The following is a 27,319-nucleotide window of genomic DNA, read 5'->3' on the forward strand; positions in this document are numbered from 1 at the left end:
TTCGGACTGCCTCTTGCCCTCCTTCTGCAGCGATTCGATTCCATGCCTTTTGCTTCCTGTCTCATGGCACATTTCTTCTCATTGGCTGCGTAGCGAGCATTCCAAAACAGTCAAATACCCAAATCGACAAACCCTCAATCCTGCTCCTACTGTTCATTGACCAACATCTGCGAACGCACAAAACAGTCTTTGAGTCCACAAGGCGTACATGGTGGCCTTTGCACTCTCTCTATCAAACACTCCCTCGTTCATAAGCTTGCTGACGGCCAGCTGTTCCAGCTTGCAAAAACTGCTGGTGATCCCTGATCGCAATGGAAAAGTTGCTGGAGAGACGCTGACATGCGCACGGCCGCCTGACTTTAGGTTGATTTGAGCGTTGCAGAGGTGCGCCTTAGGAAATCGCTTTCGACTGTCCTTGTTTTCGACACAAGCGGTCACTTCAGAAATGATTGTGCAGAATGACGATGGAAAAGTAATCACAAACAGCGTCGGTCGTGTAAACAGGCAGTGACTTACATGCCGCTTTGGAGATGGTTGCGGAGAACTTGGGAATCCTCAAGCCTGCAGAGTAATAACTGATGGTTTTCACAGTGGGCGGACTGAAGCTGGAGCAGAGGCGATTAGTTCAAATTGTTCCGGTGCATCGGGTTGCTTGCAAAGCAGCTTAGACTGACACTGACCATTTGCAGACGGATGGCATCATGTTGTTGAGGACTGGAGGGACCAGTTCCTCGTTGTGCATTTGACGAGCGAGTTGACCAGACCCAAGCTGTCAACTTCAGAAATGATTGTGCGGAATGAACGACAGTGTAGATGTAGACGGCATCAAGAGGAAGCAGCTGAAGCCAACAGTCCGGCGAGAAAACAGGGTGGCAGCGAGCAAAGTGGCAGGCCTGCTGCAGCTGCCGAAATAGCTCAGTTGGGAGAGCGTTAGACTGAAGATCTAAAGGTCCCTGGTTCAATCCCGGGTTTCGGCACAAGCAGCGTCGCTTGCGTGCTCGCTCCCTTGTTTGCATGTGATGGGGGCACGAGTGAATCTGAAGCTCTGCGCTGGTCCTTGCTGGCGCAAGGGTGGTTCGGACTGCCTCTTGCCCTCCTTCTGCAGCGATTCGATTCCGTGCCTTTTGCTTCCTGTCTCATGGCACATTTCTTCTCATTGGCTGCGTAGCGAGCATTCCAAAACAGTCAAATAACCAAATCGACAAACCCTCAATCCTGCTCCTACTGTTCATTGACCAACATCTGCGAACGCACAAAACAGTCTTTGAGTCCACAAGGCGTACATGGTGGCCTTTGCACTCTCTCTATCAAACACTCCCTCGTTCATAAGCTTGCTGACGGCCAGCTGTTCCAGCTTGCAAAAACTGCTGGTGATCCCTGATCGCAATGGAAAAGTTGCTGGAGAGACGCTGACATGCGCACGGCCGCCTGACTTTAGGTTGATTTGAGCGTTGCAGAGGTGCGCCTTAGGAAATCGCTTTCGACTGTCCTTGTTTTCGACACAAGCGGTCACTTCAGAAATGATTGTGCAGAATGACGATGGAAAAGTAATCACAAACAGCGTCGGTCGTGTAAACAGGCAGTGACTTACATGCCGCTTTGGAGATGGTTGCGGAGAACTTGGGAATCCTCAAGCCTGCAGAGTAATAACTGATGGTTTTCACAGTGGGCGGACTGAAGCTGGAGCAGAGGCGATTAGTTCAAATTGTTCCGGTGCATCGGGTTGCTTGCAAAGCAGCTTAGACTGACACTGACCATTTGCAGACGGATGGCATCATGTTGTTGAGGACTGGAGGGACCAGTTCCTCGTTGTGCATTTGACGAGCGAGTTGACCAGACCCAAGCTGTCAACTTCAGAAATGATTGTGCGGAATGAACGACAGTGTAGATGTAGACGGCATCAAGAGGAAGCAGCTGAAGCCAACAGTCCGGCGAGAAAACAGGGTGGCAGCGAGCAAAGTGGCAGGCCTGCTGCAGCTGCCGAAATAGCTCAGTTGGGAGAGCGTTAGACTGAAGATCTAAAGGTCCCTGGTTCAATCCCGGGTTTCGGCACAAGCAGCGTCGCTTGCGTGCTCGCTCCCTTGTTTGCATGTGATGGGGGCACGAGTGAATCTGAAGCTCTGCGCTGGTCCTTGCTGGCGCAAGGGTGGTTCGGACTGCCTCTTGCCCTCCTTCTGCAGCGATTCGATTCCATGCCTTTTGCTTCCTGTCTCATGGCACATTTCTTCTCATTGGCTGCGTAGCGAGCATTCCAAAACAGTCAAATAACCAAATCGACAAACCCTCAATCCTGCTCCTACTGTTCATTGACCAACATCTGCGAACGCACAAAACAGTCTTTGAGTCCACAAGGCGTACATGGTGGCCTTTGCACTCTCTCTATCAAACACTCCCTCGTTCATAAGCTTGCTGACGGCCAGCTGTTCCAGCTTGCAAAAACTGCTGGTGATCCCTGATCGCAATGGAAAAGTTGCTGGAGAGACGCTGACATGCGCACGGCCGCCTGACTTTAGGTTGATTTGAGCGTTGCAGAGGTGCGCCTTAGGAAATCGCTTTCGACTGTCCTTGTTTTCGACACAAGCGGTCACTTCAGAAATGATTGTGCAGAATGACGATGGAAAAGTAATCACAAACAGCGTCGGTCGTGTAAACAGGCAGTGACTTACATGCCGCTTTGGAGATGGTTGCGGAGAACTTGGGAATCCTCAAGCCTGCAGAGTAATAACTGATGGTTTTCACAGTGGGCGGACTGAAGCTGGAGCAGAGGCGATTAGTTCAAATTGTTCCGGTGCATCGGGTTGCTTGCAAAGCAGCTTAGACTGACACTGACCATTTGCAGACGGATGGCATCATGTTGTTGAGGACTGGAGGGACCAGTTCCTCGTTGTGCATTTGACGAGCGAGTTGACCAGACCCAAGCTGTCAACTTCAGAAATGATTGTGCGGAATGAACGACAGTGTAGATGTAGACGGCATCAAGAGGAAGCAGCTGAAGCCAACAGTCCGGCGAGAAAACAGGGTGGCAGCGAGCAAAGTGGCAGGCCTGCTGCAGCTGCCGAAATAGCTCAGTTGGGAGAGCGTTAGACTGAAGATCTAAAGGTCCCTGGTTCAATCCCGGGTTTCGGCACAAGCAGCGTCGCTTGCGTGCTCGCACCCTTGTTTGCATGTGAAGGGGGCACGAGTGAATCTGAAGCTCTGCGCTGGTCCTTGCTGGCGCAAGGGTGGTTCGGACTGCCTCTTGCCCTCCTTCTGCAGCGATTCGATTCCATGCCTTTTGCTTCCTGTCTCATGGCACATTTCTTCTCATTGGCTGCGTAGCGAGCATTCCAAAACAGTCAAATACCCAAATCGACAAACCCTCAATCCTGCTCCTACTGTTCATTGACCAACATCTGCGAACGCACAAAACAGTCTTTGAGTCCACAAGGCGTACATGGTGGCCTTTGCACTCTCTCTATCAAACACTCCCTCGTTCATAAGCTTGCTGACGGCCAGCTGTTCCAGCTTGCAAAAACTGCTGGTGATCCCTGATCGCAATGGAAAAGTTGCTGGAGAGACGCTGACATGCGCACGGCCGCCTGACTTTAGGTTGATTTGAGCGTTGCAGAGGTGCGCCTTAGGAAATCGCTTTCGACTGTCCTTGTTTTCGACACAAGCGGTCACTTCAGAAATGATTGTGCAGAATGACGATGGAAAAGTAATCACAAACAGCGTCGGTCGTGTAAACAGGCAGTGACTTACATGCCGCTTTGGAGATGGTTGCGGAGAACTTGGGAATCCTCAAGCCTGCAGAGTAATAACTGATGGTTTTCACAGTGGGCGGACTGAAGCTGGAGCAGAGGCGATTAGTTCAAATTGTTCCGGTGCATCGGGTTGCTTGCAAAGCAGCTTAGACTGACACTGACCATTTGCAGACGGATGGCATCATGTTGTTGAGGACTGGAGGGACCAGTTCCTCGTTGTGCATTTGACGAGCGAGTTGACCAGACCCAAGCTGTCAACTTCAGAAATGATTGTGCGGAATGAACGACAGTGTAGATGTAGACGGCATCAAGAGGAAGCAGCTGAAGCCAACAGTCCGGCGAGAAAACAGGGTGGCAGCGAGCAAAGTGGCAGGCCTGCTGCAGCTGCCGAAATAGCTCAGTTGGGAGAGCGTTAGACTGAAGATCTAAAGGTCCCTGGTTCAATCCCGGGTTTCGGCACAAGCAGCGTCGCTTGCGTGCTCGCTCCCTTGTTTGCATGTGATGGGGGCACGAGTGAATCTGAAGCTCTGCGCTGGTCCTTGCTGGCGCAAGGGTGGTTCGGACTGCCTCTTGCCCTCCTTCTGCAGCGATTCGATTCCATGCCTTTTGCTTCCTGTCTCATGGCACATTTCTTCTCATTGGCTGCGTAGCGAGCATTCCAAAACAGTCAAATAACCAAATCGACAAACCCTCAATCCTGCTCCTACTGTTCATTGACCAACATCTGCGAACGCACAAAACAGTCTTTGAGTCCACAAGGCGTACATGGTGGCCTTTGCACTCTCTCTATCAAACACTCCCTCGTTCATAAGCTTGCTGACGGCCAGCTGTTCCAGCTTGCAAAAACTGCTGGTGATCCCTGATCGCAATGGAAAAGTTGCTGGAGAGACGCTGACATGCGCACGGCCGCCTGACTTTAGGTTGATTTGAGCGTTGCAGAGGTGCGCCTTAGGAAATCGCTTTCGACTGTCCTTGTTTTCGACACAAGCGGTCACTTCAGAAATGATTGTGCAGAATGACGATGGAAAAGTAATCACAAACAGCGTCGGTCGTGTAAACAGGCAGTGACTTACATGCCGCTTTGGAGATGGTTGCGGAGAACTTGGGAATCCTCAAGCCTGCAGAGTAATAACTGATGGTTTTCACAGTGGGCGGACTGAAGCTGGAGCAGAGGCGATTAGTTCAAATTGTTCCGGTGCATCGGGTTGCTTGCAAAGCAGCTTAGACTGACACTGACCATTTGCAGACGGATGGCATCATGTTGTTGAGGACTGGAGGGACCAGTTCCTCGTTGTGCATTTGACGAGCGAGTTGACCAGACCCAAGCTGTCAACTTCAGAAATGATTGTGCGGAATGAACGACAGTGTAGATGTAGACGGCATCAAGAGGAAGCAGCTGAAGCCAACAGTCCGGCGAGAAAACAGGGTGGCAGCGAGCAAAGTGGCAGGCCTGCTGCAGCTGCCGAAATAGCTCAGTTGGGAGAGCGTTAGACTGAAGATCTAAAGGTCCCTGGTTCAATCCCGGGTTTCGGCACAAGCAGCGTCGCTTGCGTGCTCGCTCCCTTGTTTGCATGTGATGGGGGCACGAGTGAATCTGAAGCTCTGCACTGGTCCTTGCTGGCGCACGGGTGGTTCGGACTGCCTCTTGCCCTCCTTCTGCAGCGATTCGATTCCATGCCTTTTGCTTCCTGTCTCATGGCACATTTCTTCTCATTGGCTGCGTAGCGAGCATTCCAAAACAGTCAAATAACCAAATCGACAAACCCTCAATCCTGCTCCTACTGTTCATTGACCAACATCTGCGAACGCACAAAACAGTCTTTGAGTCCACAAGGCGTACATGGTGGCCTTTGCACTCTCTCTATCAAACACTCCCTCGTTCATAAGCTTGCTGACGGCCAGCTGTTCCAGCTTGCAAAAACTGCTGGTGATCCCTGATCGCAATGGAAAAGTTGCTGGAGAGACGCTGACATGCGCACGGCCGCCTGACTTTAGGTTGATTTGAGCGTTGCAGAGGTGCGCCTTAGGAAATCGCTTTCGACTGTCCTTGTTTTCGACACAAGCGGTCACTTCAGAAATGATTGTGCAGAATGACGATGGAAAAGTAATCACAAACAGCGTCGGTCGTGTAAACAGGCAGTGACTTACATGCCGCTTTGGAGATGGTTGCGGAGAACTTGGGAATCCTCAAGCCTGCAGAGTAATAACTGATGGTTTTCACAGTGGGCGGACTGAAGCTGGAGCAGAGGCGATTAGTTCAAATTGTTCCGGTGCATCGGGTTGCTTGCAAAGCAGCTTAGACTGACACTGACCATTTGCAGACGGATGGCATCATGTTGTTGAGGACTGGAGGGACCAGTTCCTCGTTGTGCATTTGACGAGCGAGTTGACCAGACCCAAGCTGTCAACTTCAGAAATGATTGTGCGGAATGAACGACAGTGTAGATGTAGACGGCATCAAGAGGAAGCAGCTGAAGCCAACAGTCCGGCGAGAAAACAGGGTGGCAGCGAGCAAAGTGGCAGGCCTGCTGCAGCTGCCGAAATAGCTCAGTTGGGAGAGCGTTAGACTGAAGATCTAAAGGTCCCTGGTTCAATCCCGGGTTTCGGCACAAGCAGCGTCGCTTGCGTGCTCGCTCCCTTGTTTGCATGTGATGGGGGCACGAGTGAATCTGAAGCTCTGCACTGGTCCTTGCTGGCGCAAGGGTGGTTCGGACTGCCTCTTGCCCTCCTTCTGCAGCGATTCGATTCCATGCCTTTTGCTTCCTGTCTCATGGCACATTTCTTCTCATTGGCTGCGTAGCGAGCATTCCAAAACAGTCAAATAACCAAATCGACAAACCCTCAATCCTGCTCCTACTGTTCATTGACCAACATCTGCGAACGCACAAAACAGTCTTTGAGTCCACAAGGCGTACATGGTGGCCTTTGCACTCTCTCTATCAAACACTCCCTCGTTCATAAGCTTGCTGACGGCCAGCTGTTCCAGCTTGCAAAAACTGCTGGTGATCCCTGATCGCAATGGAAAAGTTGCTGGAGAGACGCTGACATGCGCACGGCCGCCTGACTTTAGGTTGATTTGAGCGTTGCAGAGGTGCGCCTTAGGAAATCGCTTTCGACTGTCCTTGTTTTCGACACAAGCGGTCACTTCAGAAATGATTGTGCAGAATGACGATGGAAAAGTAATCACAAACAGCGTCGGTCGTGTAAACAGGCAGTGACTTACATGCCGCTTTGGAGATGGTTGCGGAGAACTTGGGAATCCTCAAGCCTGCAGAGTAATAACTGATGGTTTTCACAGTGGGCGGACTGAAGCTGGAGCAGAGGCGATTAGTTCAAATTGTTCCGGTGCATCGGGTTGCTTGCAAAGCAGCTTAGACTGACACTGACCATTTGCAGACGGATGGCATCATGTTGTTGAGGACTGGAGGGACCAGTTCCTCGTTGTGCATTTGACGAGCGAGTTGACCAGACCCAAGCTGTCAACTTCAGAAATGATTGTGCGGAATGAACGACAGTGTAGATGTAGACGGCATCAAGAGGAAGCAGCTGAAGCCAACAGTCCGGCGAGAAAACAGGGTGGCAGCGAGCAAAGTGGCAGGCCTGCTGCAGCTGCCGAAATAGCTCAGTTGGGAGAGCGTTAGACTGAAGATCTAAAGGTCCCTGGTTCAATCCCGGGTTTCGGCACAAGCAGCGTCGCTTGCGTGCTCGCACCCTTGTTTGCATGTGAAGGGGGCACGAGTGAATCTGAAGCTCTGCGCTGGTCCTTGCTGGCGCAAGGGTGGTTCGGACTGCCTCTTGCCCTCCTTCTGCAGCGATTCGATTCCATGCCTTTTGCTTCCTGTCTCATGGCACATTTCTTCTCATTGGCTGCGTAGCGAGCATTCCAAAACAGTCAAATACCCAAATCGACAAACCCTCAATCCTGCTCCTACTGTTCATTGACCAACATCTGCGAACGCACAAAACAGTCTTTGAGTCCACAAGGCGTACATGGTGGCCTTTGCACTCTCTCTATCAAACACTCCCTCGTTCATAAGCTTGCTGACGGCCAGCTGTTCCAGCTTGCAAAAACTGCTGGTGATCCCTGATCGCAATGGAAAAGTTGCTGGAGAGACGCTGACATGCGCACGGCCGCCTGACTTTAGGTTGATTTGAGCGTTGCAGAGGTGCGCCTTAGGAAATCGCTTTCGACTGTCCTTGTTTTCGACACAAGCGGTCACTTCAGAAATGATTGTGCAGAATGACGATGGAAAAGTAATCACAAACAGCGTCGGTCGTGTAAACAGGCAGTGACTTACATGCCGCTTTGGAGATGGTTGCGGAGAACTTGGGAATCCTCAAGCCTGCAGAGTAATAACTGATGGTTTTCACAGTGGGCGGACTGAAGCTGGAGCAGAGGCGATTAGTTCAAATTGTTCCGGTGCATCGGGTTGCTTGCAAAGCAGCTTAGACTGACACTGACCATTTGCAGACGGATGGCATCATGTTGTTGAGGACTGGAGGGACCAGTTCCTCGTTGTGCATTTGACGAGCGAGTTGACCAGACCCAAGCTGTCAACTTCAGAAATGATTGTGCGGAATGAACGACAGTGTAGATGTAGACGGCATCAAGAGGAAGCAGCTGAAGCCAACAGTCCGGCGAGAAAACAGGGTGGCAGCGAGCAAAGTGGCAGGCCTGCTGCAGCTGCCGAAATAGCTCAGTTGGGAGAGCGTTAGACTGAAGATCTAAAGGTCCCTGGTTCAATCCCGGGTTTCGGCACAAGCAGCGTCGCTTGCGTGCTCGCTCCCTTGTTTGCATGTGATGGGGGCACGAGTGAATCTGAAGCTCTGCGCTGGTCCTTGCTGGCGCAAGGGTGGTTCGGACTGCCTCTTGCCCTCCTTCTGCAGCGATTCGATTCCATGCCTTTTGCTTCCTGTCTCATGGCACATTTCTTCTCATTGGCTGCGTAGCGAGCATTCCAAAACAGTCAAATAACCAAATCGACAAACCCTCAATCCTGCTCCTACTGTTCATTGACCAACATCTGCGAACGCACAAAACAGTCTTTGAGTCCACAAGGCGTACATGGTGGCCTTTGCACTCTCTCTATCAAACACTCCCTCGTTCATAAGCTTGCTGACGGCCAGCTGTTCCAGCTTGCAAAAACTGCTGGTGATCCCTGATCGCAATGGAAAAGTTGCTGGAGAGACGCTGACATGCGCACGGCCGCCTGACTTTAGGTTGATTTGAGCGTTGCAGAGGTGCGCCTTAGGAAATCGCTTTCGACTGTCCTTGTTTTCGACACAAGCGGTCACTTCAGAAATGATTGTGCAGAATGACGATGGAAAAGTAATCACAAACAGCGTCGGTCGTGTAAACAGGCAGTGACTTACATGCCGCTTTGGAGATGGTTGCGGAGAACTTGGGAATCCTCAAGCCTGCAGAGTAATAACTGATGGTTTTCACAGTGGGCGGACTGAAGCTGGAGCAGAGGCGATTAGTTCAAATTGTTCCGGTGCATCGGGTTGCTTGCAAAGCAGCTTAGACTGACACTGACCATTTGCAGACGGATGGCATCATGTTGTTGAGGACTGGAGGGACCAGTTCCTCGTTGTGCATTTGACGAGCGAGTTGACCAGACCCAAGCTGTCAACTTCAGAAATGATTGTGCGGAATGAACGACAGTGTAGATGTAGACGGCATCAAGAGGAAGCAGCTGAAGCCAACAGTCCGGCGAGAAAACAGGGTGGCAGCGAGCAAAGTGGCAGGCCTGCTGCAGCTGCCGAAATAGCTCAGTTGGGAGAGCGTTAGACTGAAGATCTAAAGGTCCCTGGTTCAATCCCGGGTTTCGGCACAAGCAGCGTCGCTTGCGTGCTCGCTCCCTTGTTTGCATGTGATGGGGGCACGAGTGAATCTGAAGCTCTGCACTGGTCCTTGCTGGCGCAAGGGTGGTTCGGACTGCCTCTTGCCCTCCTTCTGCAGCGATTCGATTCCATGCCTTTTGCTTCCTGTCTCATGGCACATTTCTTCTCATTGGCTGCGTAGCGAGCATTCCAAAACAGTCAAATAACCAAATCGACAAACCCTCAATCCTGCTCCTACTGTTCATTGACCAACATCTGCGAACGCACAAAACAGTCTTTGAGTCCACAAGGCGTACATGGTGGCCTTTGCACTCTCTCTATCAAACACTCCCTCGTTCATAAGCTTGCTGACGGCCAGCTGTTCCAGCTTGCAAAAACTGCTGGTGATCCCTGATCGCAATGGAAAAGTTGCTGGAGAGACGCTGACATGCGCACGGCCGCCTGACTTTAGGTTGATTTGAGCGTTGCAGAGGTGCGCCTTAGGAAATCGCTTTCGACTGTCCTTGTTTTCGACACAAGCGGTCACTTCAGAAATGATTGTGCAGAATGACGATGGAAAAGTAATCACAAACAGCGTCGGTCGTGTAAACAGGCAGTGACTTACATGCCGCTTTGGAGATGGTTGCGGAGAACTTGGGAATCCTCAAGCCTGCAGAGTAATAACTGATGGTTTTCACAGTGGGCGGACTGAAGCTGGAGCAGAGGCGATTAGTTCAAATTGTTCCGGTGCATCGGGTTGCTTGCAAAGCAGCTTAGACTGACACTGACCATTTGCAGACGGATGGCATCATGTTGTTGAGGACTGGAGGGACCAGTTCCTCGTTGTGCATTTGACGAGCGAGTTGACCAGACCCAAGCTGTCAACTTCAGAAATGATTGTGCGGAATGAACGACAGTGTAGATGTAGACGGCATCAAGAGGAAGCAGCTGAAGCCAACAGTCCGGCGAGAAAACAGGGTGGCAGCGAGCAAAGTGGCAGGCCTGCTGCAGCTGCCGAAATAGCTCAGTTGGGAGAGCGTTAGACTGAAGATCTAAAGGTCCCTGGTTCAATCCCGGGTTTCGGCACAAGCAGCGTCGCTTGCGTGCTCGCTCCCTTGTTTGCATGTGATGGGGGCACGAGTGAATCTGAAGCTCTGCACTGGTCCTTGCTGGCGCACGGGTGGTTCGGACTGCCTCTTGCCCTCCTTCTGCAGCGATTCGATTCCATGCCTTTTGCTTCCTGTCTCATGGCACATTTCTTCTCATTGGCTGCGTAGCGAGCATTCCAAAACAGTCAAATAACCAAATCGACAAACCCTCAATCCTGCTCCTACTGTTCATTGACCAACATCTGCGAACGCACAAAACAGTCTTTGAGTCCACAAGGCGTACATGGTGGCCTTTGCACTCTCTCTATCAAACACTCCCTCGTTCATAAGCTTGCTGACGGCCAGCTGTTCCAGCTTGCAAAAACTGCTGGTGATCCCTGATCGCAATGGAAAAGTTGCTGGAGAGACGCTGACATGCGCACGGCCGCCTGACTTTAGGTTGATTTGAGCGTTGCAGAGGTGCGCCTTAGGAAATCGCTTTCGACTGTCCTTGTTTTCGACACAAGCGGTCACTTCAGAAATGATTGTGCAGAATGACGATGGAAAAGTAATCACAAACAGCGTCGGTCGTGTAAACAGGCAGTGACTTACATGCCGCTTTGGAGATGGTTGCGGAGAACTTGGGAATCCTCAAGCCTGCAGAGTAATAACTGATGGTTTTCACAGTGGGCGGACTGAAGCTGGAGCAGAGGCGATTAGTTCAAATTGTTCCGGTGCATCGGGTTGCTTGCAAAGCAGCTTAGACTGACACTGACCATTTGCAGACGGATGGCATCATGTTGTTGAGGACTGGAGGGACCAGTTCCTCGTTGTGCATTTGACGAGCGAGTTGACCAGACCCAAGCTGTCAACTTCAGAAATGATTGTGCGGAATGAACGACAGTGTAGATGTAGACGGCATCAAGAGGAAGCAGCTGAAGCCAACAGTCCGGCGAGAAAACAGGGTGGCAGCGAGCAAAGTGGCAGGCCTGCTGCAGCTGCCGAAATAGCTCAGTTGGGAGAGCGTTAGACTGAAGATCTAAAGGTCCCTGGTTCAATCCCGGGTTTCGGCACAAGCAGCGTCGCTTGCGTGCTCGCTCCCTTGTTTGCATGTGATGGGGGCACGAGTGAATCTGAAGCTCTGCACTGGTCCTTGCTGGCGCAAGGGTGGTTCGGACTGCCTCTTGCCCTCCTTCTGCAGCGATTCGATTCCATGCCTTTTGCTTCCTGTCTCATGGCACATTTCTTCTCATTGGCTGCGTAGCGAGCATTCCAAAACAGTCAAATAACCAAATCGACAAACCCTCAATCCTGCTCCTACTGTTCATTGACCAACATCTGCGAACGCACAAAACAGTCTTTGAGTCCACAAGGCGTACATGGTGGCCTTTGCACTCTCTCTATCAAACACTCCCTCGTTCATAAGCTTGCTGACGGCCAGCTGTTCCAGCTTGCAAAAACTGCTGGTGATCCCTGATCGCAATGGAAAAGTTGCTGGAGAGACGCTGACATGCGCACGGCCGCCTGACTTTAGGTTGATTTGAGCGTTGCAGAGGTGCGCCTTAGGAAATCGCTTTCGACTGTCCTTGTTTTCGACACAAGCGGTCACTTCAGAAATGATTGTGCAGAATGACGATGGAAAAGTAATCACAAACAGCGTCGGTCGTGTAAACAGGCAGTGACTTACATGCCGCTTTGGAGATGGTTGCGGAGAACTTGGGAATCCTCAAGCCTGCAGAGTAATAACTGATGGTTTTCACAGTGGGCGGACTGAAGCTGGAGCAGAGGCGATTAGTTCAAATTGTTCCGGTGCATCGGGTTGCTTGCAAAGCAGCTTAGACTGACACTGACCATTTGCAGACGGATGGCATCATGTTGTTGAGGACTGGAGGGACCAGTTCCTCGTTGTGCATTTGACGAGCGAGTTGACCAGACCCAAGCTGTCAACTTCAGAAATGATTGTGCGGAATGAACGACAGTGTAGATGTAGACGGCATCAAGAGGAAGCAGCTGAAGCCAACAGTCCGGCGAGAAAACAGGGTGGCAGCGAGCAAAGTGGCAGGCCTGCTGCAGCTGCCGAAATAGCTCAGTTGGGAGAGCGTTAGACTGAAGATCTAAAGGTCCCTGGTTCAATCCCGGGTTTCGGCACAAGCAGCGTCGCTTGCGTGCTCGCTCCCTTGTTTGCATGTGATGGGGGCACGAGTGAATCTGAAGCTCTGCACTGGTCCTTGCTGGCGCACGGGTGGTTCGGACTGCCTCTTGCCCTCCTTCTGCAGCGATTCGATTCCATGCCTTTTGCTTCCTGTCTCATGGCACATTTCTTCTCATTGGCTGCGTAGCGAGCATTCCAAAACAGTCAAATAACCAAATCGACAAACCCTCAATCCTGCTCCTACTGTTCATTGACCAACATCTGCGAACGCACAAAACAGTCTTTGAGTCCACAAGGCGTACATGGTGGCCTTTGCACTCTCTCTATCAAACACTCCCTCGTTCATAAGCTTGCTGACGGCCAGCTGTTCCAGCTTGCAAAAACTGCTGGTGATCCCTGATCGCAATGGAAAAGTTGCTGGAGAGACGCTGACATGCGCACGGCCGCCTGACTTTAGGTTGATTTGAGCGTTGCAGAGGTGCGCCTTAGGAAATCGCTTTCGACTGTCCTTGTTTTCGACACAAGCGGTCACTTCAGAAATGATTGTGCAGAATGACGATGGAAAAGTAATCACAAACAGCGTCGGTCGTGTAAACAGGCAGTGACTTACATGCCGCTTTGGAGATGGTTGCGGAGAACTTGGGAATCCTCAAGCCTGCAGAGTAATAACTGATGGTTTTCACAGTGGGCGGACTGAAGCTGGAGCAGAGGCGATTAGTTCAAATTGTTCCGGTGCATCGGGTTGCTTGCAAAGCAGCTTAGACTGACACTGACCATTTGCAGACGGATGGCATCATGTTGTTGAGGACTGGAGGGACCAGTTCCTCGTTGTGCATTTGACGAGCGAGTTGACCAGACCCAAGCTGTCAACTTCAGAAATGATTGTGCGGAATGAACGACAGTGTAGATGTAGACGGCATCAAGAGGAAGCAGCTGAAGCCAACAGTCCGGCGAGAAAACAGGGTGGCAGCGAGCAAAGTGGCAGGCCTGCTGCAGCTGCCGAAATAGCTCAGTTGGGAGAGCGTTAGACTGAAGATCTAAAGGTCCCTGGTTCAATCCCGGGTTTCGGCACAAGCAGCGTCGCTTGCGTGCTCGCTCCCTTGTTTGCATGTGATGGGGGCACGAGTGAATCTGAAGCTCTGCGCTGGTCCTTGCTGGCGCAAGGGTGGTTCGGACTGCCTCTTGCCCTCCTTCTGCAGCGATTCGATTCCATGCCTTTTGCTTCCTGTCTCATGGCACATTTCTTCTCATTGGCTGCGTAGCGAGCATTCCAAAACAGTCAAATAACCAAATCGACAAACCCTCAATCCTGCTCCTACTGTTCATTGACCAACATCTGCGAACGCACAAAACAGTCTTTGAGTCCACAAGGCGTACATGGTGGCCTTTGCACTCTCTCTATCAAACACTCCCTCGTTCATAAGCTTGCTGACGGCCAGCTGTTCCAGCTTGCAAAAACTGCTGGTGATCCCTGATCGCAATGGAAAAGTTGCTGGAGAGACGCTGACATGCGCACGGCCGCCTGACTTTAGGTTGATTTGAGCGTTGCAGAGGTGCGCCTTAGGAAATCGCTTTCGACTGTCCTTGTTTTCGACACAAGCGGTCACTTCAGAAATGATTGTGCAGAATGACGATGGAAAAGTAATCACAAACAGCGTCGGTCGTGTAAACAGGCAGTGACTTACATGCCGCTTTGGAGATGGTTGCGGAGAACTTGGGAATCCTCAAGCCTGCAGAGTAATAACTGATGGTTTTCACAGTGGGCGGACTGAAGCTGGAGCAGAGGCGATTAGTTCAAATTGTTCCGGTGCATCGGGTTGCTTGCAAAGCAGCTTAGACTGACACTGACCATTTGCAGACGGATGGCATCATGTTGTTGAGGACTGGAGGGACCAGTTCCTCGTTGTGCATTTGACGAGCGAGTTGACCAGACCCAAGCTGTCAACTTCAGAAATGATTGTGCGGAATGAACGACAGTGTAGATGTAGACGGCATCAAGAGGAAGCAGCTGAAGCCAACAGTCCGGCGAGAAAACAGGGTGGCAGCGAGCAAAGTGGCAGGCCTGCTGCAGCTGCCGAAATAGCTCAGTTGGGAGAGCGTTAGACTGAAGATCTAAAGGTCCCTGGTTCAATCCCGGGTTTCGGCACAAGCAGCGTCGCTTGCGTGCTCGCTCCCTTGTTTGCATGTGATGGGGGCACGAGTGAATCTGAAGCTCTGCACTGGTCCTTGCTGGCGCAAGGGTGGTTCGGACTGCCTCTTGCCCTCCTTCTGCAGCGATTCGATTCCATGCCTTTTGCTTCCTGTCTCATGGCACATTTCTTCTCATTGGCTGCGTAGCGAGCATTCCAAAACAGTCAAATAACCAAATCGACAAACCCTCAATCCTGCTCCTACTGTTCATTGACCAACATCTGCGAACGCACAAAACAGTCTTTGAGTCCACAAGGCGTACATGGTGGCCTTTGCACTCTCTCTATCAAACACTCCCTCGTTCATAAGCTTGCTGACGGCCAGCTGTTCCAGCTTGCAAAAACTGCTGGTGATCCCTGATCGCAATGGAAAAGTTGCTGGAGAGACGCTGACATGCGCACGGCCGCCTGACTTTAGGTTGATTTGAGCGTTGCAGAGGTGCGCCTTAGGAAATCGCTTTCGACTGTCCTTGTTTTCGACACAAGCGGTCACTTCAGAAATGATTGTGCAGAATGACGATGGAAAAGTAATCACAAACAGCGTCGGTCGTGTAAACAGGCAGTGACTTACATGCCGCTTTGGAGATGGTTGCGGAGAACTTGGGAATCCTCAAGCCTGCAGAGTAATAACTGATGGTTTTCACAGTGGGCGGACTGAAGCTGGAGCAGAGGCGATTAGTTCAAATTGTTCCGGTGCATCGGGTTGCTTGCAAAGCAGCTTAGACTGACACTGACCATTTGCAGACGGATGGCATCATGTTGTTGAGGACTGGAGGGACCAGTTCCTCGTTGTGCATTTGACGAGCGAGTTGACCAGACCCAAGCTGTCAACTTCAGAAATGATTGTGCGGAATGAACGACAGTGTAGATGTAGACGGCATCAAGAGGAAGCAGCTGAAGCCAACAGTCCGGCGAGAAAACAGGGTGGCAGCGAGCAAAGTGGCAGGCCTGCTGCAGCTGCCGAAATAGCTCAGTTGGGAGAGCGTTAGACTGAAGATCTAAAGGTCCCTGGTTCAATCCCGGGTTTCGGCACAAGCAGCGTCGCTTGCGTGCTCGCTCCCTTGTTTGCATGTGATGGGGGCACGAGTGAATCTGAAGCTCTGCACTGGTCCTTGCTGGCGCACGGGTGGTTCGGACTGCCTCTTGCCCTCCTTCTGCAGCGATTCGATTCCATGCCTTTTGCTTCCTGTCTCATGGCACATTTCTTCTCATTGGCTGCGTAGCGAGCATTCCAAAACAGTCAAATAACCAAATCGACAAACCCTCAATCCTGCTCCTACTGTTCATTGACCAACATCTGCGAACGCACAAAACAGTCTTTGAGTCCACAAGGCGTACATGGTGGCCTTTGCACTCTCTCTATCAAACACTCCCTCGTTCATAAGCTTGCTGACGGCCAGCTGTTCCAGCTTGCAAAAACTGCTGGTGATCCCTGATCGCAATGGAAAAGTTGCTGGAGAGACGCTGACATGCGCACGGCCGCCTGACTTTAGGTTGATTTGAGCGTTGCAGAGGTGCGCCTTAGGAAATCGCTTTCGACTGTCCTTGTTTTCGACACAAGCGGTCACTTCAGAAATGATTGTGCAGAATGACGATGGAAAAGTAATCACAAACAGCGTCGGTCGTGTAAACAGGCAGTGACTTACATGCCGCTTTGGAGATGGTTGCGGAGAACTTGGGAATCCTCAAGCCTGCAGAGTAATAACTGATGGTTTTCACAGTGGGCGGACTGAAGCTGGAGCAGAGGCGATTAGTTCAAATTGTTCCGGTGCATCGGGTTGCTTGCAAAGCAGCTTAGACTGACACTGACCATTTGCAGACGGATGGCATCATGTTGTTGAGGACTGGAGGGACCAGTTCCTCGTTGTGCATTTGACGAGCGAGTTGACCAGACCCAAGCTGTCAACTTCAGAAATGATTGTGCGGAATGAACGACAGTGTAGATGTAGACGGCATCAAGAGGAAGCAGCTGAAGCCAACAGTCCGGCGAGAAAACAGGGTGGCAGCGAGCAAAGTGGCAGGCCTGCTGCAGCTGCCGAAATAGCTCAGTTGGGAGAGCGTTAGACTGAAGATCTAAAGGTCCCTGGTTCAATCCCGGGTTTCGGCACAAGCAGCGTCGCTTGCGTGCTCGCTCCCTTGTTTGCATGTGATGGGGGCACGAGTGAATCTGAAGCTCTGCGCTGGTCCTTGCTGGCGCAAGGGTGGTTCGGACTGCCTCTTGCCCTCCTTCTGCAGCGATTCGATTCCATGCCTTTTGCTTCCTGTCTCATGGCACATTTCTTCTCATTGGCTGCGTAGCGAGCATTCCAAAACAGTCAAATAACCAAATCGACAAACCCTCAATCCTGCTCCTACTGTTCATTGACCAACATCTGCGAACGCACAAAACAGTCTTTGAGTCCACAAGGCGTACATGGTGGCCTTTGCACTCTCTCTATCAAACACTCCCTCGTTCATAAGCTTGCTGACGGCCAGCTGTTCCAGCTTGCAAAAACTGCTGGTGATCCCTGATCGCAATGGAAAAGTTGCTGGAGAGACGCTGACATGCGCACGGCCGCCTGACTTTAGGTTGATTTGAGCGTTGCAGAGGTGCGCCTTAGGAAATCGCTTTCGACTGTCCTTGTTTTCGACACAAGCGGTCACTTCAGAAATGATTGTGCAGAATGACGATGGAAAAGTAATCACAAACAGCGTCGGTCGTGTAAACAGGCAGTGACTTACATGCCGCTTTGGAGATGGTTGCGGAGAACTTGGGAATCCTCAAGCCTGCAGAGTAATAACTGATGGTTTTCACAGTGGGCGGACTGAAGCTGGAGCAGAGGCGATTAGTTCAAATTGTTCCGGTGCATCGGGTTGCTTGCAAAGCAGCTTAGACTGACACTGACCATTTGCAGACGGATGGCATCATGTTGTTGAGGACTGGAGGGACCAGTTCCTCGTTGTGCATTTGACGAGCGAGTTGACCAGACCCAAGCTGTCAACTTCAGAAATGATTGTGCGGAATGAACGACAGTGTAGATGTAGACGGCATCAAGAGGAAGCAGCTGAAGCCAACAGTCCGGCGAGAAAACAGGGTGGCAGCGAGCAAAGTGGCAGGCCTGCTGCAGCTGCCGAAATAGCTCAGTTGGGAGAGCGTTAGACTGAAGATCTAAAGGTCCCTGGTTCAATCCCGGGTTTCGGCACAAGCAGCGTCGCTTGCGTGCTCGCTCCCTTGTTTGCATGTGATGGGGGCACGAGTGAATCTGAAGCTCTGCACTGGTCCTTGCTGCCGCAAGGGTGGTTCGGACTGCCTCTTGCCCTCCTTCTGCAGCGATTCGATTCCATGCCTTTTGCTTCCTGTCTCATGGCACATTTCTTCTCATTGGCTGCGTAGCGAGCATTCCAAAACAGTCAAATAACCAAATCGACAAACCCTCAATCCTGCTCCTACTGTTCATTGACCAACATCTGCGAACGCACAAAACAGTCTTTGAGTCCACAAGGCGTACATGGTGGCCTTTGCACTCTCTCTATCAAACACTCCCTCGTTCATAAGCTTGCTGACGGCCAGCTGTTCCAGCTTGCAAAAACTGCTGGTGATCCCTGATCGCAATGGAAAAGTTGCTGGAGAGACGCTGACATGCGCACGGCCGCCTGACTTTAGGTTGATTTGAGCGTTGCAGAGGTGCGCCTTAGGAAATCGCTTTCGACTGTCCTTGTTTTCGACACAAGCGGTCACTTCAGAAATGATTGTGCAGAATGACGATGGAAAAGTAATCACAAACAGCGTCGGTCGTGTAAACAGGCAGTGACTTACATGCCGCTTTGGAGATGGTTGCGGAGAACTTGGGAATCCTCAAGCCTGCAGAGTAATAACTGATGGTTTTCACAGTGGGCGGACTGAAGCTGGAGCAGAGGCGATTAGTTCAAATTGTTCCGGTGCATCGGGTTGCTTGCAAAGCAGCTTAGACTGACACTGACCATTTGCAGACGGATGGCATCATGTTGTTGAGGACTGGAGGGACCAGTTCCTCGTTGTGCATTTGACGAGCGAGTTGACCAGACCCAAGCTGTCAACTTCAGAAATGATTGTGCGGAATGAACGACAGTGTAGATGTAGACGGCATCAAGAGGAAGCAGCTGAAGCCAACAGTCCGGCGAGAAAACAGGGTGGCAGCGAGCAAAGTGGCAGGCCTGCTGCAGCTGCCGAAATAGCTCAGTTGGGAGAGCGTTAGACTGAAGATCTAAAGGTCCCTGGTTCAATCCCGGGTTTCGGCACAAGCAGCGTCGCTTGCGTGCTCGCTCCCTTGTTTGCATGTGATGGGGGCACGAGTGAATCTGAAGCTCTGCACTGGTCCTTGCTGGCGCAAGGGTGGTTCGGACTGCCTCTTGCCCTCCTTCTGCAGCGATTCGATTCCATGCCTTTTGCTTCCTGTCTCATGGCACATTTCTTCTCATTGGCTGCGTAGCGAGCATTCCAAAACAGTCAAATAACCAAATCGACAAACCCTCAATCCTGCTCCTACTGTTCATTGACCAACATCTGCGAACGCACAAAACAGTCTTTGAGTCCACAAGGCGTACATGGTGGCCTTTGCACTCTCTCTATCAAACACTCCCTCGTTCATAAGCTTGCTGACGGCCAGCTGTTCCAGCTTGCAAAAACTGCTGGTGATCCCTGATCGCAATGGAAAAGTTGCTGGAGAGACGCTGACATGCGCACGGCCGCCTGACTTTAGGTTGATTTGAGCGTTGCAGAGGTGCGCCTTAGGAAATCGCTTTCGACTGTCCTTGTTTTCGACACAAGCGGTCACTTCAGAAATGATTGTGCAGAATGACGATGGAAAAGTAATCACAAACAGCGTCGGTCGTGTAAACAGGCAGTGACTTACATGCCGCTTTGGAGATGGTTGCGGAGAACTTGGGAATCCTCAAGCCTGCAGAGTAATAACTGATGGTTTTCACAGTGGGCGGACTGAAGCTGGAGCAGAGGCGATTAGTTCAAATTGTTCCGGTGCATCGGGTTGCTTGCAAAGCAGCTTAGACTGACACTGACCATTTGCAGACGGATGGCATCATGTTGTTGAGGACTGGAGGGACCAGTTCCTCGTTGTGCATTTGACGAGCGAGTTGACCAGACCCAAGCTGTCAACTTCAGAAATGATTGTGCGGAATGAACGACAGTGTAGATGTAGACGGCATCAAGAGGAAGCAGCTGAAGCCAACAGTCCGGCGAGAAAACAGGGTGGCAGCGAGCAAAGTGGCAGGCCTGCTGCAGCTGCCGAAATAGCTCAGTTGGGAGAGCGTTAGACTGAAGATCTAAAGGTCCCTGGTTCAATCCCGGGTTTCGGCACAAGCAGCGTCGCTTGCGTGCTCGCTCCCTTGTTTGCATGTGATGGGGGCACGAGTGAATCTGAAGCTCTGCGCTGGTCCTTGCTGGCGCAAGGGTGGTTCGGACTGCCTCTTGCCCTCCTTCTGCAGCGATTCGATTCCATGCCTTTTGCTTCCTGTCTCATGGCACATTTCTTCTCATTGGCTGCGTAGCGAGCATTCCAAAACAGTCAAATAACCAAATCGACAAACCCTCAATCCTGCTCCTACTGTTCATTGACCAACATCTGCGAACGCACAAAACAGTCTTTGAGTCCACAAGGCGTACATGGTGGCCTTTGCACTCTCTCTATCAAACACTCCCTCGTTCATAAGCTTGCTGACGGCCAGCTGTTCCAGCTTGCAAAAACTGCTGGTGATCCCTGATCGCAATGGAAAAGTTGCTGGAGAGACGCTGACATGCGCACGGCCGCCTGACTTTAGGTTGATTTGAGCGTTGCAGAGGTGCGCCTTAGGAAATCGCTTTCGACTGTCCTTGTTTTCGACACAAGCGGTCACTTCAGAAATGATTGTGCAGAATGACGATGGAAAAGTAATCACAAACAGCGTCGGTCGTGTAAACAGGCAGTGACTTACATGCCGCTTTGGAGATGGTTGCGGAGAACTTGGGAATCCTCAAGCCTGCAGAGTAATAACTGATGGTTTTCACAGTGGGCGGACTGAAGCTGGAGCAGAGGCGATTAGTTCAAATTGTTCCGGTGCATCGGGTTGCTTGCAAAGCAGCTTAGACTGACACTGACCATTTGCAGACGGATGGCATCATGTTGTTGAGGACTGGAGGGACCAGTTCCTCGTTGTGCATTTGACGAGCGAGTTGACCAGACCCAAGCTGTCAACTTCAGAAATGATTGTGCGGAATGAACGACAGTGTAGATGTAGACGGCATCAAGAGGAAGCAGCTGAAGCCAACAGTCCGGCGAGAAAACAGGGTGGCAGCGAGCAAAGTGGCAGGCCTGCTGCAGCTGCCGAAATAGCTCAGTTGGGAGAGCGTTAGACTGAAGATCTAAAGGTCCCTGGTTCAATCCCGGGTTTCGGCACAAGCAGCGTCGCTTGCGTGCTCGCTCCCTTGTTTGCATGTGATGGGGGCACGAGTGAATCTGAAGCTCTGCGCTGGTCCTTGCTGGCGCAAGGGTGGTTCGGACTGCCTCTTGCCCTCCTTCTGCAGCGATTCGATTCCATGCCTTTTGCTTCCTGTCTCATGGCACATTTCTTCTCATTGGCTGCGTAGCGAGCATTCCAAAACAGTCAAATAACCAAATCGACAAACCCTCAATCCTGCTCCTACTGTTCATTGACCAACATCTGCGAACGCACAAAACAGTCTTTGAGTCCACAAGGCGTACATGGTGGCCTTTGCACTCTCTCTATCAAACACTCCCTCGTTCATAAGCTTGCTGACGGCCAGCTGTTCCAGCTTGCAAAAACTGCTGGTGATCCCTGATCGCAATGGAAAAGTTGCTGGAGAGACGCTGACATGCGCACGGCCGCCTGACTTTAGGTTGATTTGAGCGTTGCAGAGGTGCGCCTTAGGAAATCGCTTTCGACTGTCCTTGTTTTCGACACAAGCGGTCACTTCAGAAATGATTGTGCAGAATGACGATGGAAAAGTAATCACAAACAGCGTCGGTCGTGTAAACAGGCAGTGACTTACATGCCGCTTTGGAGATGGTTGCGGAGAACTTGGGAATCCTCAAGCCTGCAGAGTAATAACTGATGGTTTTCACAGTGGGCGGACTGAAGCTGGAGCAGAGGCGATTAGTTCAAATTGTTCCGGTGCATCGGGTTGCTTGCAAAGCAGCTTAGACTGACACTGACCATTTGCAGACGGATGGCATCATGTTGTTGAGGACTGGAGGGACCAGTTCCTCGTTGTGCATTTGACGAGCGAGTTGACCAGACCCAAGCTGTCAACTTCAGAAATGATTGTGCGGAATGAACGACAGTGTAGATGTAGACGGCATCAAGAGGAAGCAGCTGAAGCCAACAGTCCGGCGAGAAAACAGGGTGGCAGCGAGCAAAGTGGCAGGCCTGCTGCAGCTGCCGAAATAGCTCAGTTGGGAGAGCGTTAGACTGAAGATCTAAAGGTCCCTGGTTCAATCCCGGGTTTCGGCACAAGCAGCGTCGCTTGCGTGCTCGCTCCCTTGTTTGCATGTGATGGGGGCACGAGTGAATCTGAAGCTCTGCGCTGGTCCTTGCTGGCACAAGGGTGGTTCGGACTGCCTCTTGCCCTCCTTCTGCAGCGATTCGATTCCATGCCTTTTGCTTCCTGTCTCATGGCACATTTCTTCTCATTGGCTGCGTAGCGAGCATTCCAAAACAGTCAAATAACCAAATCGACAAACCCTCAATCCTGCTCCTACTGTTCATTGACCAACATCTGCGAACGCACAAAACAGTCTTTGAGTCCACAAGGCGTACATGGTGGCCTTTGCACTCTCTCTATCAAACACTCCCTCGTTCATAAGCTTGCTGACGGCCAGCTGTTCCAGCTTGCAAAAACTGCTGGTGATCCCTGATCGCAATGGAAAAGTTGCTGGAGAGACGCTGACATGCGCACGGCCGCCTGACTTTAGGTTGATTTGAGCGTTGCAGAGGTGCGCCTTAGGAAATCGCTTTCGACTGTCCTTGTTTTCGACACAAGCGGTCACTTCAGAAATGATTGTGCAGAATGACGATGGAAAAGTAATCACAAACAGCGTCGGTCGTGTAAACAGGCAGTGACTTACATGCCGCTTTGGAGATGGTTGCGGAGAACTTGGGAATCCTCAAGCCTGCAGAGTAATAACTGATGGTTTTCACAGTGGGCGGACTGAAGCTGGAGCAGAGGCGATTAGTTCAAATTGTTCCGGTGCATCGGGTTGCTTGCAAAGCAGCTTAGACTGACACTGACCATTTGCAGACGGATGGCATCATGTTGTTGAGGACTGGAGGGACCAGTTCCTCGTTGTGCATTTGACGAGCGAGTTGACCAGACCCAAGCTGTCAACTTCAGAAATGATTGTGCGGAATGAACGACAGTGTAGATGTAGACGGCATCAAGAGGAAGCAGCTGAAGCCAACAGTCCGGCGAGAAAACAGGGTGGCAGCGAGCAAAGTGGCAGGCCTGCTGCAGCTGCCGAAATAGCTCAGTTGGGAGAGCGTTAGACTGAAGATCTAAAGGTCCCTGGTTCAATCCCGGGTTTCGGCACAAGCAGCGTCGCTTGCGTGCTCGCTCCCTTGTTTGCATGTGATGGGGGCACGAGTGAATCTGAAGCTCTGCGCTGGTCCTTGCTGGCGCAAGGGTGGTTCGGACTGCCTTCTGCAGCGATTCGATTCCATGCCTTTTGCTTCCTGTCTCATGGCACATTTCTTCTCATTGGCTGCGTAGCGAGCATTCCAAAACAGTCAAATAACCAAATCGACAAACCCTCAATCCTGCTCCTACTGTTCATTGACCAACATCTGCGAACGCACAAAACAGTCTTTGAGTCCACAAGGCGTACATGGTGGCCTTTGCACTCTCTCTATCAAACACTCCCTCGTTCATAAGCTTGCTGACGGCCAGCTGTTCCAGCTTGCAAAAACTGCTGGTGATCCCTGATCGCAATGGAAAAGTTGCTGGAGAGACGCTGACATGCGCACGGCCGCCTGACTTTAGGTTGATTTGAGCGTTGCAGAGGTGCGCCTTAGGAAATCGCTTTCGACTGTCCTTGTTTTCGACACAAGCGGTCACTTCAGAAATGATTGTGCAGAATGACGATGGAAAAGTAATCACAAACAGCGTCGGTCGTGTAAACAGGCAGTGACTTACATGCCGCTTTGGAGATGGTTGCGGAGAACTTGGGAATCCTCAAGCCTGCAGAGTAATAACTGATGGTTTTCACAGTGGGCGGACTGAAGCTGGAGCAGAGGCGATTAGTTCAAATTGTTCCGGTGCATCGGGTTGCTTGCAAAGCAGCTTAGACTGACACTGACCATTTGCAGACGGATGGCATCATGTTGTTGAGGACTGGAGGGACCAGTTCCTCGTTGTGCATTTGACGAGCGAGTTGACCAGACCCAAGCTGTCAACTTCAGAAATGATTGTGCGGAATGAACGACAGTGTAGATGTAGACGGCATCAAGAGGAAGCAGCTGAAGCCAACAGTCCGGCGAGAAAACAGGGTGGCAGCGAGCAAAGTGGCAGGCCTGCTGCAGCTGCCGAAATAGCTCAGTTGGGAGAGCGTTAGACTGAAGATCTAAAGGTCCCTGGTTCAATCCCGGGTTTCGGCACAAGCAGCGTCGCTTGCGTGCTCGCTCCCTTGTTTGCATGTGATGGGGGCACGAGTGAATCTGAAGCTCTGCGCTGGTCCTTGCTGGCGCAAGGGTGGTTCGGACTGCCTTCTGCAGCGATTCGATTCCGTGCCTTTTGCTTCCTGTCTCATGGCACATTTCTTCTCATTGGCTGCGTAGCGAGCATTCCAAAACAGTCAAATAACCAAATCGACAAACCCTCAATCCTGCTCCTACTGTTCATTGACCAACATCTGCGAACGCACAAAACAGTCTTTGAGTCCACAAGGCGTACATGGTGGCCTTTGCACTCTCTCTATCAAACACTCCCTCGTTCATAAGCTTGCTGACGGCCAGCTGTTCCAGCTTGCAAAAACTGCTGGTGATCCCTGATCGCAATGGAAAAGTTGCTGGAGAGACGCTGACATGCGCACGGCCGCCTGACTTTAGGTTGATTTGAGCGTTGCAGAGGTGCGCCTTAGGAAATCGCTTTCGACTGTCCTTGTTTTCGACACAAGCGGTCACTTCAGAAATGATTGTGCAGAATGACGATGGAAAAGTAATCACAAACAGCGTCGGTCGTGTAAACAGGCAGTGACTTACATGCCGCTTTGGAGATGGTTGCGGAGAACTTGGGAATCCTCAAGCCTGCAGAGTAATAACTGATGGTTTTCACAGTGGGCGGACTGAAGCTGGAGCAGAGGCGATTAGTTCAAATTGTTCCGGTGCATCGGGTTGCTTGCAAAGCAGCTTAGACTGACACTGACCATTTGCAGACGGATGGCATCATGTTGTTGAGGACTGGAGGGACCAGTTCCTCGTTGTGCATTTGACGAGCGAGTTGACCAGACCCAAGCTGTCAACTTCAGAAATGATTGTGCGGAATGAACGACAGTGTAGATGTAGACGGCATCAAGAGGAAGCAGCTGAAGCCAACAGTCCGGCGAGAAAACAGGGTGGCAGCGAGCAAAGTGGCAGGCCTGCTGCAGCTGCCGAAATAGCTCAGTTGGGAGAGCGTTAGACTGAAGATCTAAAGGTCCCTGGTTCAATCCCGGGTTTCGGCACAAGCAGCGTCGCTTGCGTGCTCGCTCCCTTGTTTGCATGTGATGGGGGCACGAGTGAATCTGAAGCTCTGCGCTGGTCCTTGCTGGCACAAGGGTGGTTCGGACTGCCTCTTGCCCTCCTTCTGCAGCGATTCGATTCCATGCCTTTTGCTTCCTGTCTCATGGCACATTTCTTCTCATTGGCTGCGTAGCGAGCATTCCAAAACAGTCAAATAACCAAATCGACAAACCCTCAATCCTGCTCCTACTGTTCATTGACCAACATCTGCGAACGCACAAAACAGTCTTTGAGTCCACAAGGCGTACATGGTGGCCTTTGCACTCTCTCTATCAAACACTCCCTCGTTCATAAGCTTGCTGACGGCCAGCTGTTCCAGCTTGCAAAAACTGCTGGTGATCCCTGATCGCAATGGAAAAGTTGCTGGAGAGACGCTGACATGCGCACGGCCGCCTGACTTTAGGTTGATTTGAGCGTTGCAGAGGTGCGCCTTAGGAAATCGCTTTCGACTGTCCTTGTTTTCGACACAAGCGGTCACTTCAGAAATGATTGTGCAGAATGACGATGGAAAAGTAATCACAAACAGCGTCGGTCGTGTAAACAGGCAGTGACTTACATGCCGCTTTGGAGATGGTTGCGGAGAACTTGGGAATCCTCAAGCCTGCAGAGTAATAACTGATGGTTTTCACAGTGGGCGGACTGAAGCTGGAGCAGAGGCGATTAGTTCAAATTGTTCCGGTGCATCGGGTTGCTTGCAAAGCAGCTTAGACTGACACTGACCATTTGCAGACGGATGGCATCATGTTGTTGAGGACTGGAGGGACCAGTTCCTCGTTGTGCATTTGACGAGCGAGTTGACCAGACCCAAGCTGTCAACTTCAGAAATGATTGTGCGGAATGAACGACAGTGTAGATGTAGACGGCATCAAGAGGAAGCAGCTGAAGCCAACAGTCCGGCGAGAAAACAGGGTGGCAGCGAGCAAAGTGGCAGGCCTGCTGCAGCTGCCGAAATAGCTCAGTTGGGAGAGCGTTAGACTGAAGATCTAAAGGTCCCTGGTTCAATCCCGGGTTTCGGCACAAGCAGCGTCGCTTGCGTGCTCGCTCCCTTGTTTGCATGTGATGGGGGCACGAGTGAATCTGAAGCTCTGCGCTGGTCCTTGCTGGCGCAAGGGTGGTTCGGACTGCCTTCTGCAGCGATTCGATTCCATGCCTTTTGCTTCCTGTCTCATGGCACATTTCTTCTCATTGGCTGCGTAGCGAGCATTCCAAAACAGTCAAATAACCAAATCGACAAACCCTCAATCCTGCTCCTACTGTTCATTGACCAACATCTGCGAACGCACAAAACAGTCTTTGAGTCCACAAGGCGTACATGGTGGCCTTTGCACTCTCTCTATCAAACACTCCCTCGTTCATAAGCTTGCTGACGGCCAGCTGTTCCAGCTTGCAAAAACTGCTGGTGATCCCTGATCGCAATGGAAAAGTTGCTGGAGAGACGCTGACATGCGCACGGCCGCCTGACTTTAGGTTGATTTGAGCGTTGCAGAGGTGCGCCTTAGGAAATCGCTTTCGACTGTCCTTGTTTTCGACACAAGCGGTCACTTCAGAAATGATTGTGCAGAATGACGATGGAAAAGTAAT

General features: G+C 51.4%; 25 non-coding genes across 25 annotated transcripts; all 25 read left to right on the plus strand.

The window, feature by feature from the left end:
• Positions 1 to 904: 904 nt before the first annotated feature.
• On the plus strand, positions 905 to 977 carry trnaf-gaa (transfer RNA phenylalanine (anticodon GAA)). The gene has a single exon. It is a non-coding gene; the product is annotated as a tRNA-Phe (tRNA).
• A 1,002-nt stretch (positions 978 to 1,979) lies between these two features.
• trnaf-gaa (transfer RNA phenylalanine (anticodon GAA)) lies at positions 1,980 to 2,052 on the plus strand. The gene has a single exon. It is a non-coding gene; the product is annotated as a tRNA-Phe (tRNA).
• A 1,002-nt stretch (positions 2,053 to 3,054) lies between these two features.
• Positions 3,055 to 3,127, plus strand: trnaf-gaa (transfer RNA phenylalanine (anticodon GAA)). Its single transcript has one exon. It is a non-coding gene; the product is annotated as a tRNA-Phe (tRNA).
• Positions 3,128 to 4,129: 1,002 nt separating this feature from the next.
• On the plus strand, positions 4,130 to 4,202 carry trnaf-gaa (transfer RNA phenylalanine (anticodon GAA)). Its single transcript has one exon. It is a non-coding gene; the product is annotated as a tRNA-Phe (tRNA).
• A 1,002-nt stretch (positions 4,203 to 5,204) lies between these two features.
• trnaf-gaa (transfer RNA phenylalanine (anticodon GAA)) lies at positions 5,205 to 5,277 on the plus strand. Its single transcript has one exon. It is a non-coding gene; the product is annotated as a tRNA-Phe (tRNA).
• A 1,002-nt stretch (positions 5,278 to 6,279) lies between these two features.
• Positions 6,280 to 6,352, plus strand: trnaf-gaa (transfer RNA phenylalanine (anticodon GAA)). Its single transcript has one exon. It is a non-coding gene; the product is annotated as a tRNA-Phe (tRNA).
• Positions 6,353 to 7,354: 1,002 nt separating this feature from the next.
• On the plus strand, positions 7,355 to 7,427 carry trnaf-gaa (transfer RNA phenylalanine (anticodon GAA)). The gene has a single exon. It is a non-coding gene; the product is annotated as a tRNA-Phe (tRNA).
• Positions 7,428 to 8,429: 1,002 nt separating this feature from the next.
• Positions 8,430 to 8,502, plus strand: trnaf-gaa (transfer RNA phenylalanine (anticodon GAA)). Its single transcript has one exon. It is a non-coding gene; the product is annotated as a tRNA-Phe (tRNA).
• A 1,002-nt stretch (positions 8,503 to 9,504) lies between these two features.
• Positions 9,505 to 9,577, plus strand: trnaf-gaa (transfer RNA phenylalanine (anticodon GAA)). The gene has a single exon. It is a non-coding gene; the product is annotated as a tRNA-Phe (tRNA).
• Positions 9,578 to 10,579: 1,002 nt separating this feature from the next.
• trnaf-gaa (transfer RNA phenylalanine (anticodon GAA)) lies at positions 10,580 to 10,652 on the plus strand. The gene has a single exon. It is a non-coding gene; the product is annotated as a tRNA-Phe (tRNA).
• A 1,002-nt stretch (positions 10,653 to 11,654) lies between these two features.
• trnaf-gaa (transfer RNA phenylalanine (anticodon GAA)) lies at positions 11,655 to 11,727 on the plus strand. The gene has a single exon. It is a non-coding gene; the product is annotated as a tRNA-Phe (tRNA).
• A 1,002-nt stretch (positions 11,728 to 12,729) lies between these two features.
• Positions 12,730 to 12,802, plus strand: trnaf-gaa (transfer RNA phenylalanine (anticodon GAA)). The gene has a single exon. It is a non-coding gene; the product is annotated as a tRNA-Phe (tRNA).
• A 1,002-nt stretch (positions 12,803 to 13,804) lies between these two features.
• Positions 13,805 to 13,877, plus strand: trnaf-gaa (transfer RNA phenylalanine (anticodon GAA)). The gene has a single exon. It is a non-coding gene; the product is annotated as a tRNA-Phe (tRNA).
• A 1,002-nt stretch (positions 13,878 to 14,879) lies between these two features.
• Positions 14,880 to 14,952, plus strand: trnaf-gaa (transfer RNA phenylalanine (anticodon GAA)). Its single transcript has one exon. It is a non-coding gene; the product is annotated as a tRNA-Phe (tRNA).
• A 1,002-nt stretch (positions 14,953 to 15,954) lies between these two features.
• trnaf-gaa (transfer RNA phenylalanine (anticodon GAA)) lies at positions 15,955 to 16,027 on the plus strand. Its single transcript has one exon. It is a non-coding gene; the product is annotated as a tRNA-Phe (tRNA).
• Positions 16,028 to 17,029: 1,002 nt separating this feature from the next.
• Positions 17,030 to 17,102, plus strand: trnaf-gaa (transfer RNA phenylalanine (anticodon GAA)). Its single transcript has one exon. It is a non-coding gene; the product is annotated as a tRNA-Phe (tRNA).
• Positions 17,103 to 18,104: 1,002 nt separating this feature from the next.
• Positions 18,105 to 18,177, plus strand: trnaf-gaa (transfer RNA phenylalanine (anticodon GAA)). Its single transcript has one exon. It is a non-coding gene; the product is annotated as a tRNA-Phe (tRNA).
• A 1,002-nt stretch (positions 18,178 to 19,179) lies between these two features.
• trnaf-gaa (transfer RNA phenylalanine (anticodon GAA)) lies at positions 19,180 to 19,252 on the plus strand. The gene has a single exon. It is a non-coding gene; the product is annotated as a tRNA-Phe (tRNA).
• A 1,002-nt stretch (positions 19,253 to 20,254) lies between these two features.
• trnaf-gaa (transfer RNA phenylalanine (anticodon GAA)) lies at positions 20,255 to 20,327 on the plus strand. Its single transcript has one exon. It is a non-coding gene; the product is annotated as a tRNA-Phe (tRNA).
• A 1,002-nt stretch (positions 20,328 to 21,329) lies between these two features.
• On the plus strand, positions 21,330 to 21,402 carry trnaf-gaa (transfer RNA phenylalanine (anticodon GAA)). The gene has a single exon. It is a non-coding gene; the product is annotated as a tRNA-Phe (tRNA).
• A 1,002-nt stretch (positions 21,403 to 22,404) lies between these two features.
• trnaf-gaa (transfer RNA phenylalanine (anticodon GAA)) lies at positions 22,405 to 22,477 on the plus strand. The gene has a single exon. It is a non-coding gene; the product is annotated as a tRNA-Phe (tRNA).
• Positions 22,478 to 23,479: 1,002 nt separating this feature from the next.
• trnaf-gaa (transfer RNA phenylalanine (anticodon GAA)) lies at positions 23,480 to 23,552 on the plus strand. The gene has a single exon. It is a non-coding gene; the product is annotated as a tRNA-Phe (tRNA).
• A 991-nt stretch (positions 23,553 to 24,543) lies between these two features.
• trnaf-gaa (transfer RNA phenylalanine (anticodon GAA)) lies at positions 24,544 to 24,616 on the plus strand. Its single transcript has one exon. It is a non-coding gene; the product is annotated as a tRNA-Phe (tRNA).
• A 991-nt stretch (positions 24,617 to 25,607) lies between these two features.
• Positions 25,608 to 25,680, plus strand: trnaf-gaa (transfer RNA phenylalanine (anticodon GAA)). Its single transcript has one exon. It is a non-coding gene; the product is annotated as a tRNA-Phe (tRNA).
• A 1,002-nt stretch (positions 25,681 to 26,682) lies between these two features.
• Positions 26,683 to 26,755, plus strand: trnaf-gaa (transfer RNA phenylalanine (anticodon GAA)). Its single transcript has one exon. It is a non-coding gene; the product is annotated as a tRNA-Phe (tRNA).
• Positions 26,756 to 27,319: the final 564 nt, after the last annotated feature.

This window comes from Hemiscyllium ocellatum, chromosome 14 (genome assembly GCF_020745735.1).
Source record: "Hemiscyllium ocellatum isolate sHemOce1 chromosome 14, sHemOce1.pat.X.cur, whole genome shotgun sequence".
NCBI classification, from domain to species: domain Eukaryota; kingdom Metazoa; phylum Chordata; class Chondrichthyes; order Orectolobiformes; family Hemiscylliidae; genus Hemiscyllium; species Hemiscyllium ocellatum.